A 12,417-nucleotide genomic window follows, 5' to 3' on the forward strand; every position below is an offset into this window, starting at 1 on the left:
CCCACAGCCACGGAGCAAGGCTGCCCCAAAGCCAGGGCCCCTCATGCAGAGTCCACCCTGTCCCCAGCCCCAGTCACCCCTGCCTGGGCCTGGCTGGCGGCATGCGACAGTGGCAGAGCCAAGCCACTGCTCTCAGAAGCAATGGGTAGAAAAAAGGCCTCTGTCTCACCACTGCTTAGGAGAGAACAAGCTCTCCCTTGCTTGTCAGGGGGCTAAGAATTCTGGAAGGTTCAACTACCTTTGAGGAAGAGATTTTATTCAAAATCAAATCGCTATTCAAAAGAAGGGTCATAGCTATATACAGTTGGTGACAAGGAGCAAGTGATGGGGAAAACAAGTTCTCACAAAAAATGTATTACTGCTCTCTCAAAATGTGAAACTTTGGTAGTGTCAAAAATCTTGAAAAGGACCCAACGGCAGTTTTGAGCAGTATTTAGCCGGCCTGCCTACATGCCAGCATGGAAACCAGCACAGAGAATGGCTGTCTGGGGGCCTTTGCCCCATTAGGAGTCTGAGCCTCCAGGGAGGCCTGTGTGTAGTAATGACAGATGCCCGGGATCCGGTGTCGCCCCACCTAGAACACTCCCCGACTCAAGACAGCCCCGCCCCAGGCAGCAGGCTTCTGCAACCTGCCTCGGGAGACCTCTGCCCTTTGCTGCAGGAGTGGGGAGGGGAGAGCTGCCTTCCTGTGGCTTCAGACATCTGGGATGGAGTGGTCCATGGTGTGGTGGAGCAGCGCTGGGGACAACCTAGATGCAGGAACAACGGTCATCAAAACTGGCAGCAGCTTCTCCCCACCCGCCCACCAGCTTGTGCACCACACGGGGGCCTGCACTTCCACTTCTAAGACTTTCACATGTCCAGAGCCGCCGGCCACCCTGAAGGGACAGGAGGGAAGGGCAGGCCGGGCTGTGCCCTGAGCCTGGCTGGCTGGGTAGGGCAAGGCGAGGCAGCAGGGGAGCAGCCTTACTTTTTAATCATGTGCTCGTAGATGACTGTGGGGATGATGGTCAGGGTGACGACATTCCCAGCTGTGGCCAGAATCCCCGTGACTTCTTTGTCCTGGAAAGGAGGTGAGTGGTCAGTCATCCTAGGGGGCCGAGGGCAACATGTGTGGGGGTGGGGGACAGCGCTGCTCCTACTGGAGATGCTACGAACCCCTGACTGCAGGGCAGGGCTGCCTGTTAGGGGAGGGTCCCAGGCAGACACACAGCAGAGGCCTTACTCCAGCAAGAACGAGGGATCCCACCTGAGGACCTCCTCTGTAAATGAGCCACTGCTCACCGGCCTCACCCTGCAGGCCAGTTGTGATGGGCTGACCCAGAACAGGGCCTCCGGAGTGCTCCTCCCCTTCTCCTCCTCCCAAGACCTCCCAGAGGCTGCCCGAGCCCACGTTTTCTATCCCATGTTCCTGGCCCTGGTCACATGCAGGTTCTGCCCTTAAGCACACGGTGGGGGACATTAGGAGCCCACCCACTGGGCTCCTGTCAGCCACCCTGAGCAAAGCCTGCATGGGACCTCTTCCTCTTATATCTTGTGGAGAAGTAAAAAGACCTGCAGACACCATCCAGATCACGGCGAGAACAAGAAACAAAAAGTCTCTATGCCAAGTGCACCAAACTGTCCAAATGCTAAAAGCTGGGAAGAGCCTCCGGCCTCCGATCAGAGAAGGGTGGCCTTTATTTCACACATCTTTCTAACTTGATTATGTGCTTTCTTAGTTGTTGCAGGATAAGTGGGAGATGTGCCAGGCAGGGTGAGTGACGGCCACAGAGAGGAAATAGGTAAGCTTTGAAGAGATAAATGATCTCAAGAAGCATGGTTCTCCAGGGCCATTCAGTGAAGGGACAAACCCAGGCTCAGAGCCTCACAAGGCCATGGTTTGGCAGGACAACTGACAAGTTGATGCCTGGAGCCGTCAGGGAGCATGAGAGACTCTGCAGCAAGTTTTAGAACAACTGTTCTCCAGGAGGGTTAAGATCAACAACCTGCACTGCTTTGGCAGGAATGAACTCAGAGGGCCCATTCCTCAGGAGGGGTACTAATGTGGTCAGCTATTTGGTCCAATGGGTTCCCTCTGGGTTGTCATGCCTGACCCCCCAGGAGGGGCAAACCTTAGCAGAAGGGATCACTGACAGATATTAGGAAGAGCTTCCTGCTCACAATATTCATGAGCCACCAGAGCAAGCCTCCAGGGAGGGTGGGGAGACTGTCAGGCACAGGCACGCAGATTTGTGACACAAATGGCTTGGTGATGGCCCGTGGGAGGGGTGGGAAACTGGCTTAAAAGACTGCATCAGCTATGACATGAGAATCCACTCCTGCTGGGGGGATCCTGCCACATGCGCTCTGAAGCCCTGGCTGCAGGAGGAGACGGGATCCTGACCGTAAGTCCCAAGGGAACTGAGAACCACTCAGGCTCCAAGGGGGCATTGAGTCAGGACAAAGGCACTTTCACTTGTGCAGGGACCAGAAGGCACACGACTCAGCATGTTCTGTGGCCCGTTCCCTGAAGACAGCCACCTCTTGGCCGACGACCACAGCACTACCCCCCGACCACTTGCTCCTTTTTGTCTTTACAAGACAAAACTTCACACACACCCCTTGAAAACTGAACAGAGGTCAGAAATGAGTTTCTGAAGAGCAATTTTCTAAAATTTTCCTATTGCTAAATGTGGTCCAGGATGCAAATAAGTCTTACAGAGCCGGGAGGTGTCCCTGTAGCCAGCAGCCACCTGGGTGCCACATCCTGGCACACTCCCTCTTTCTGCCACATCTCTGGCCTCTATGTGTTGGTGACATTAGCTAGTATTTATTGAGCATTACTGTGTGCTTGGAGCTCTACGCACCTTGTCTTTTTGAATCTGCGGAGCAGCCTGAGGATGAGGACGCTGAGGCCCAGATGGCAGCAGCAGCCCCCACACAGATGTGAACCTTCCCACCACCCAGTAGTCCCCCAGCCCCTGAAGTTTCCAGGGCACAGCAGGGTCACCGGCCTACCTTCAGCCCGATGACATTCTGCCCGTTCACCTTGCACACAGAGTGGTTGGTGAGCAGCCCATTGTGGGCTGCAGAACTCCCTTTGACCTCAGAGGTGACCTTCCCCTTCTTGATGACGAAGCCCACGTGGCCCATGCTGTCCTTGTGCATGGTGACGGTCCGCTGGAACGGCCTGGCAGGGAGAGGCAGTGAGCTGGGCTGGGATGCTGCCGGGGGTACACGGAGAGGCTCCTGAGGCCCAGCCACTCACCTGTCCCGAACAACCATGACGATCTTCTCAGCTGAAGCCTTCTTCACCGCCCGGTGGGCCTTGGCTGTGCTCCACCCAGCACAGTCTCGCCCGTCAATCTGCAGGATCTGGTCCCCAAAGCGCAGCCCCACAAGGGATGCAGGGGTGTTGGCCTGGACCAACTGCACAAAGAGCCCCTGAAGGAGGCAGGACCCCACAGTGAGCCCCCGGCCCACCAAGCCCAGGTCCTCCTCGAAGCTGTCACTTTCCTGCTGATCCTCTGGGAGCCTACAGGGCACCAGGATACAGCTCCACATGGCAGGCACAATGGTTACCCCATTTTCCTGGGGAGGAAACACTCCAGGCCACACAACTGGACCGCCACTGAGGCAGGGTTTCAACCCTGGGCTGCATCACAAGCTCTGGCCTGTACAGGCCTCTCACAGAGGCATCAGTGTCCCTGGTTTCTGGCTACAGACAGCCATCTGGAAGCCAGATCCCTGTCAGTTGTTGGGTAGGGAGGAAGGGAGGTTCTGAGCCACAGGAGCCCCCAGAGGGGCAACCCATCCCTGCTGCTGCAACCCAGGCCAGCCCCAGGCCTTGGGGGAGGCAACTGAGAGGAACAGCCAGCGCCTGGGAGTTAGGCGGCACGCGGCTCTGCACCTGCCCTACTGGGGACGGTGCCTCCTCACCCCACCTCCACCTCGCTGCTGGCCCTGACGCTGACGCGGGTGCGCCGCTCAGGGCAAAGCCCAGGACGTAATGGGAGCAGGGAGCGCCAGCAGCTGGGGCCTGCGGGGCGGAAGGGGTGCTGTCCAGACGCACTCTTGCCCTCGGCGGGGCGTCCCCTCCTGCCGGCCTCCGGCGCTACCTGGTCAATGGCTCGCAGCCGCAGCCCGGTCTTCCCATGCTCATCCTTGCACAGGTGGATCTCCGCACGCCGCGCTCACAGGCTGTTCCCAGACACCGGCGCCACCACCATGCCCGGCAAGGGGCCCGAGACCACTGTCTGCAGACACCAGGGGAACAGGGAGTCACGGTGGGGGGCGGGGAGTTGGGGTGGGAAAAGGCGGATGGAGTGATCCCTGAGCCCTATCCCACCCCCGCACCACACATTTCTTCTCAGGGGCAGAGAGGGAACAGGGTTCCATGAAGCCAGGAGGGGGCGCCAAAGGCCCCCTAAAAAAACAACGAGGAAAATGGGGAGAGGGTGGGTATGCACAGAAAGGGGACCCTCATTTTCTAAGATAAACTGGTATAGGAGAACACCCCATTAAAATCCACTTAAAGATGAAAAATATTTCACAGCAAGTAGCAATGAGGAAAAGAGGACTTGATTTGATTTTTGTCTTGAAAAACTTAAGGTAAAATTGTAAAAATGAATGAATGCTTTTCCCCTAAGACCCAGAACAAGGCAAGGATGTCCACTCTCACCAGTGCTGTCAAACATGGTACTCAAAGTACTAGCCAGAGCAACAAGGCAGGAAAAGGAAATAAAAGGCATACAGACCAGAAATAAAATGGTCTCTATTTGCAGATGACATGGTGGTGTAGTAGAAAATTCCAAGGAATCTATAAGTAAACGCCTAGAACTAATAACTGAGTTCAGGCACGTAACAGGATAAACGACTGTCATACAAAATTAACTTTTCCTCTATCTACTAACAAAGAACATGTGGAAACTGAAATTTAAAATACAATGCCCCTTACAATCACTCAAACAAAAAACTACTTCGGTATAAATTTCACAAACTGTGTAGGAATTGTATGCTGAAAACAACAAAAGACGGATGAAAGATAAAAAGATGGTAACAGAGAGATAGTTTCTATTCAAGGATTGGAAGAACACAGTAAAGCTGTCAATTGTCCCCAAACTGATACACAGAGTGAATGCAATTTCTATTAAATCTCTACAAGATGTTTTGTCAATATAGGCAAGGTTAATCTAAACTTTATATGAAAAGACAAAGAAACTAGGCTAATGAAAACTATTCTGACATAAAGAGTAAAGTGGGAGGAATCATTTTACCAAATTTCAAGACTTACTTTATAGCTACAGTAATCAAGACAGTGTGGTGATGGTGAAAGACAGACACACAGTCAGCGAGACAGAACAGAGGATCCAGAAGCAGCCTCACACGTTAGGGCCAACTGCTTTTTAACCGAGGTGCAAGAGCAGCTCAATGGAGAAAGAACAGTCTTTTCAGCAAGCGGTGGGGAGCAATTAAACATCCATTGGCAAAAATAGGAACCTTGACCTAAACCTCACACACCTTGTACAAAAATTAAATGAAATTATAAACTTACTGGAAAACATTAAACAATAACTGTTTTAGAGAAAGGTTTTAGAGGAAAACAAAGGAGAAAATCTTCAGGTCCTAGGTCTTGTATAAATTTCTCAAACAGGACACTGAAGCATGACCCACAAAAGAAAAAGAACAAATTGAATCTCAGCAAAATTTAAACTTTTTGCTCTGCAAGAAACCCTTTTGATAGGTTGAAAAGAGAAGCTACAACCCCAGGAGAAAGTATTTACAAACTGCATTTCTGATAAAGGACTCTAGAAAAAAGAACTGCCACAACTTGACTTAAAAAAGCAAACATTCCATTTAGAAAATAAGCAAAAGATACGAAGAAACATTTTTATGGTAAGAGTTTGCAGCTGGTAAGTTAAGCACATGAAAAGATGTTCGACACCACTAGCCATTAGGGAAATGCAAATTAAGATGGGGCAACTATAATGACAGGAATTATTATGGCAAACTAATTTGTAGTTTTGACAAAATTATAATGGCAAAAATTAAAAACAGTGACAACACCAAATGCTGGCGAGGAACAGGAACACTCATGCACTGCTGGCAGGAATATAAAATGGGACAGCCACTCTGGAAAGAGTTTGGCAGTTTCTTAAAAAAAAAATTAAGTATACATTTATGACATGACCCAGCAATTGCTAGCAAATGCACTCCTGGGTATATATCCCAGAGAAATGAAAACATATGCCCATATAAACAGCTGCACACAAACATCCCTCCCCGATAGCTTGGTCTGTAATAGCCAAAAACTGGGAACAACCAAGATGTCCCACAACACGTTGAAAATACAGCAGGGCCCACGGCAGAATCCTACACCACAGCGAAAAGGGAAAACCACGATGCCCACCGCGCCTGGGAGGCATCCCACAGGCATGGTGCTGTGAGTGAAAAGGCCAATCTGAAAAGGTCAAACATATATGACTCCATTTACATAACATTCTGAAACAACAAAATTATAGAGACAAAAAACAGCCCTGGTGGCCAGGGCTCAGGGAATGTGAGGGGGCCAGGGTGGCCTGATTATGAAGGGCCAGTGTGAGGAGACCTCTGTGGAGATGAAATAGTTCTGTTCTTGATTATACCTGTGGTTACATGGGTCTGTTCAGGTGCTAAAGTAACCCACAGAGCTACAGACACAGGCTGTGCCAATGGAAAATGCCTGCTTTTAATATTGTGATATATTGAGCTACGTGAAATGCAGCCACTGGGAAAATTTGGTGAAGGTACAATCTTCTATACCCTTCTCTGTACTATCTTTGTGACTTCTTGTGAATCCATGATTATTTAAAAATTAAGCTAAATTTTTAATTAAAATGTTTTATAAATATATCTGTCATAGTTTCATCAAAATTAGGCGAAATGCACTATGTCCTAATGTAACTACAGACAACACAACATTCTTTTCTCTGTATTTGCCCTTCACAGCATAACTATTAAGGGGATCATTTTGGAGAAATATACCAGGGTGTCACCAGTTTTTCTCAGGGTCCCACAGGTCCCTGTCTCTGTCTGTTTCCTCCCGTGAGATCCTCCGTCAGCTTTGTTATGTGACTGTGGCAGTTCTCATCGTCACTTCTGTCAACTTCATGAAACCCTCCCACCTTAGCGAGATTTGCAGTTGCACTTTGCCACCCGTTTCATGGGCTCAGGGAGAGGTGGCAGACCAGGACACTGACAAATGGCCCACAAGGATGCTGGTGTTGCAGGGGGGGCTGTTGAGTGGGGATGGAGTCCATAAGTAAGTGAGCACATTTTGCAGAATGAAGATTTCTGCATCACCCATTCTTTGGCTCCCTGAAGCCACAGAGAGCAAGAATCGAGCATCACTGTTTAATTTGGGGGACCAGAGCTGGGTGACAAGGTCCTTCTGCTTGGCTCTGCCATCCACACTGCTGCTCTCAAGGCATAAGCAGCCCTTCCTGATAAGCCACCGTGCTCAGGCTGGATTTAATGTCCTCCCTTCTTGTCCAGCAGGCTCAGGCCCACAGCCTGAAGCCAGAGGTCAGAGGGCAGCTAGTGGCCCCGCAACCCTAAGGCCCTCGGGAAACCACAAAGTCCCACAGTACTTGTACTGAAGGTTCAGAATGAGAAATGCCACCAGAAACAGGGGCAGGCATGCTGGAGAAAGAGGAGATTGAGGTTTGTTTAAATGTCAAAACCAAGGAACACTCTGTGCCCACACTAGGCAGGAGATGAATACCTACCTGGCAGCCTTCTGGAGTCTGAAGCAGGCTCTGCTGGACTTCTTGGCTGGAGAGGGAAAGACCCATATAATTTTCCAGTTCTGCCAGGTTTGGGTATAAAACTGATGGGAAGGAAAAGAGGAAGGAGAAAGGTGATACAGGGTGTGAGCGGAGCCATGCCTGCCTGGCTCCCAGGTGGCCGCTCGTTTTCACTGAGAGCCTGGGCCCGGAATCTCCACAGCTGCGGTACATCCCCGAGAGTGCATGTACCCCAGGGACATGGGACCTGCGGGAGGGGGACAGGGATGCTTGCTGGGGACGTGGGCCTGCCTTCCTCCAGGAGCATGTGAGACACCAAGTCCCTCGTGTGCCACTTTGGTGGTCAGCTCCACTGACCTTACTTGGCACTGGCAAGACATCCGACACAGAGAGCGGGACTAGTGCTGAGACCATGAGGGCCCCACTCTTAAGAAATCCACAGTCTGCGGGAGGCGGGCATCTGACCTGAGGGCTCACTGGCCTGAATCGAGACTGCCGCGAACATCTCTAAGGGCCAGACATCCTAGCTGCCTCATGTGACCCCAAATCAGGGACATTAGTGTCCCACTGAGCCGCAGCTTTCTCAGTGTCCCCCTCAAAGGGCTCTATTGAGGCTTACATGTGCATACAATGCTCAGCACAGTGGCACGCAAGGTACAAGTGCTGGGAAATGGCCAGAGAGGCCACTCTCGGTCAGGAGCACCCCCACCACAGCTCACTCACCTGAAGGCTGGGAGACAGCCGTGCCCTGGACCAGCAGGGCGAGCATCCTGGGTGTGGCTCTGGCCTGGGCCTGGGGAGGGGTGGGGAATGCTGGTCAGCTGTGACCAGGACCCCGGAACACTTGGAGCCAGGGGCTCCCTGAGGCTGGCGTTCAGGGCATCAGTATGCTGGGGAGGTAAGTCTGGGGAGGTGAGTCCATGCATCTTCAAGGTGGTGTGCAAATGTAACCTCTGTAGGTGTCTATGCTTCTGCAGGGAGGTTCTTCCTGGGCCCATGACCTACCCCATGGCATGACCCTTTTATGTCCCGAAGCAGCCAGAACACTGAGGCCCAGCTCACAACTAAATGCTCAGTTGAAGAGCCTCAAATTCTCAAAACCCATGGGTCCACAGGTGGGATGAAAGGAGAAGGGGTCTTCTAGGGGCTGAGCAAAAGTACCAGGCCATGGGCTGCCATGGGGTGTGCTCTGGAAGCCAGCCTTATGGTGTGGGGTCCACCCAAACCCACATGGAGGAAGCTCGGGGCAGAGCAGGCCCAAGAGACGCCTGTCTGCAGCTGCTGGGTCTGTTCTGTTCCTGCTGCAACTCCACTGCCTGGGCCCCTGAGCACCAGCTCCACCCAGTGGACTCTGCACTGGCCCCAACTCCCAGCAACCTGCAAGACAAGCCTCCATGGGTTACCCTGAGGTAATCACGAAGGCTGCCGTGGCTGCTTACCTGAATGGCCTGGTCCACCTTCAGGTCCTCCAGAGACGGGTACAGGGTGGACATGGCTGCCCCTTAACAGCCTGTAGGGCACACAGCATGAGAAGGGAAGAGGGCTGAGAAGGCACGTACATCCACCCACTCAACACTCTCAGGATGAGAAAGACATTCAGGAGGCATTGCTGCCCCTGATCTGGAGATGGGGGGCTGGATCTGAACCTAAGTGTGGTTCCAAGTCGATGGTGTCCACCCTCATTCCATCCCACCATGTTTAACTGACTTGGGGCTTTAGAACCTGGACCCAGCGTTCCACCCAGGCGGACATGCTGGCCAGGAGAGGCAGGACAAGGGGCCATGTCCTTCCCTGATGTGTTTGAAGGGCTTACAAGATCTGATCACTTTGGACCTAACTTCAACCAGCAGGTGTATAGCAGCACCTGCTGCATACCCAGCCTATGTCTGAGGTTTGCACAGCATTTTCCCACAATTACACAAAATTCAGTCCAGTGTCAAGAGGGTAGGGGCTTAATATTACAACAGAAAGGCAGTGAGGCACGTTGGAATTCCTCCCTGCCTCCCACCCCACTTCACCTCTGGGTACTTGCACTCGTACCATATACCACTTACATGCAGCCTTGATCTTCACCCCAGTGAAGTAAGACCAATGGAAATCCTTTAAACAGGCACACAGTCTGTAGCAGAATTTAAACACTCATCAGAGCATCGCTCCAGAGGGCAGAGGGGAGGGGTCTGGAGGAGCATCAGGAACATTTATTGAATACCTTCTGTCCCAGGGGAGAATCAGTGGGACCTCAGAGCAAGGTACCTGAAGAAATGCAAAGGAAGCACCTTGGCAGAAAGGCTGAATCTCCCTCGTAGGTGAAATGTGGAGGGGCAGTTTGTCTTTCTGGGTTCTTTTTGGGTCACCCACTAACTCACTGGCCCTGTCACATCTCAAGGCCTTTGCTGGGCCAGTCCACTCCAGCCAGATGCCCTGCCCTGCCCCACGCCTCATCACCTTTGGTTCCTGCTGGACAGGCCTCCCCGGCTCCGCAGGTGACAAGGTCCCTGCAGCTCCCCCCAGGGCCCTGCTCTCCGGGAGATGCTGGGCCAGCTTCCCGCCCCGGACTCATCGGTTATTCTTAGTCTGTCTTCCTGGCTGGACTGCAGTTCCTTCAGGTCAAGGGGTGTCCTATTCACCCCATTGGGCCTACATGTGACAGGTGAACACAGTAAAGGGATGCCTGGGTGCCACAAAGAACCAAGTGGGCTGTGGCAGGTGTTGTGACTCCAGCCCCAGGTCCAGGTTACTCTGAGTGACCCAGAGGGGCCGAGGTCATCTTCATCCATCACTGCTCCTGCTCCTTGCTCTGTAGCTGCTGCTTTGACCCTTGCGTTAACCTTGACACCCCCCACCAACACACACACACCCCATTCCTTCTAATCTGCCATCAAATCCCATCTGTCCCACATCCCAGCCCTAATCCCCATGCTGTGTTCAGGCTTCCATCATCGCCCTGTCCCTCCCCAGGAGCCACAACATCCCACCACGGGCCCTGCCTCCTCTCTTGCTGTTCTCCAGATGGCAGCCAACAGGCCCTTCTGCAAAAGCCTGGGATTCTGTGCCCTTGCTTAAAGCCCTCCATGGCTCCCCACTCTCAGAATCTCCCCCACATTCCCTAAAGTGGCCCTCAAGTCCTACATGATTCCTCCAGAGACTGGAAGGAATGGTGACTCACAGGCCAATTGCAAACAGATTTTATCTGACCTAGCACAGTACGTTATACATTCAAATTAGCAGCCTAAATGCAAAACTCAAGACGCTGCCTTAATAATCTCGTTTTATTAGGAGTACTGCTCCTAAAACACAGGAGGCTTTGGCAACCCTGGATGCAGCTGAGTAGCTGCAGTTGAGTTGCAGCAAACTCTCTATTAAGTCTCTTACACAGAGACACTTTACTCACTGGAGCTGAGTCCCAACTGACACGGAGTCACAACATTTGTGTGCAACCCCTCCCTAACTCTCCAGCTTCATTTTTTGCCTTGGGTCCTTTTCCAACCCCCACTCTCAGCTCCAGCCACAAAGAGCTGCTTTCAGATCATTAAATTAACTGAATTTTCTCATGTGTCCAGGCCTTTGCATGTGCTGTTCCATCTGGACTTCCCCTCCGCTATCTCTACTCCCTGCCTGGCTAACTCCTAATCATTTTCAAGCCCCAAACCAAAAGACACTTCTTTCAGGAAGCTTGCCTTGATTTTTGCTTCCTACCTCCCCTTAACTCTGGCCCCATGTCCTAAATGCTAATGTTATTCACTGCTCCAGTATTTGTCTCTTTACTTGTCCATTTACCTTGGTAGATTGAGAGGTCACAGGAAGTACTGAGCCTTCTCATTTAATGCAGAACCTGGAGTCCCTTGCATGGATACTAACTCAACAATATTGCTGGAAGCCAGGCATTCCACCTGGGCTTCCACTCTGCTCTTTGTAAAGCAAATGCTCTTTGACGTCTTAAGGATGCCTACCTTCCTAGGATGGAAACCAGGACCAGATGGCTGGGACCCTTTCATTACTGTCACCTTCTCTGCGTCCCAACTCAGTTCTGGGCAGAATAGGAAAGCAGATGTTCCCCTGCCTTTCAGCGGCTCATCACATAGCGGGAAGGGCTCCCAGCCAGCAAATATGCTCTGAGTCTCATTCAATAATCCATTTATATCCGTTCACATTTGAGTGTCTCCTGAGTGCCAGGGCCCCTGAGCCTGTTTTTCTCATACTGGCCCTTCTGCCTGGCACACTAGCCTTCTCCGTGTGGGTGTGGATAAAGTGAAGGTTCCTATGGCCAGGATTCTCACCTGGCGCTGGTTGGCTAGCTCACTACACACATGTGGGCAATACATTGTTATTGACTCTATATAAAGAGCCCCGCCCAGTGCTTTGAGCAACATAGTGGCACAGCTGCAAGGCTGCAGGAGAGCAAAGGCGAAGACAGAGACTGCGATGGCTGAGTGGGTAGAGAGGCCCAGAGGCCGAGACCGGCTTGCTGCACGCAGACTCGCTCTGAGTGGACAGGATTCCTGTGACTGACCTGCCACCATGGAAATAAAGTTGGGTATAATCCTTTCACCCCAAGAATGTTCTACTGTCATTTCTTTGGTCTCACTGAATCCATAGTGAACTTGCCCGGGCAACACAGTGGGGCTCTTTTCAAGTCTCAGCTCAAATGCTA

General features: G+C 51.9%; 1 protein-coding gene and 1 pseudogene across 2 annotated transcripts in view; both read right to left on the reverse strand.

Annotated features, from left to right (window-relative positions):
* LOC140849515 (syntenin-2-like) overlaps positions 1-12,417 on the reverse strand; it is a 137,805-nt gene that overhangs the window by 120,536 nt on the left and 4,852 nt on the right. The window lies entirely within an intron of this gene.
* On the reverse strand, positions 236-10,019 carry LOC140849503 (syntenin-2-like; annotated as a pseudogene).

The sequence above is a fragment of the Manis javanica genome, chromosome 5 (assembly GCF_040802235.1).
Source record: "Manis javanica isolate MJ-LG chromosome 5, MJ_LKY, whole genome shotgun sequence".
Taxonomy (NCBI): domain Eukaryota; kingdom Metazoa; phylum Chordata; class Mammalia; order Pholidota; family Manidae; genus Manis; species Manis javanica.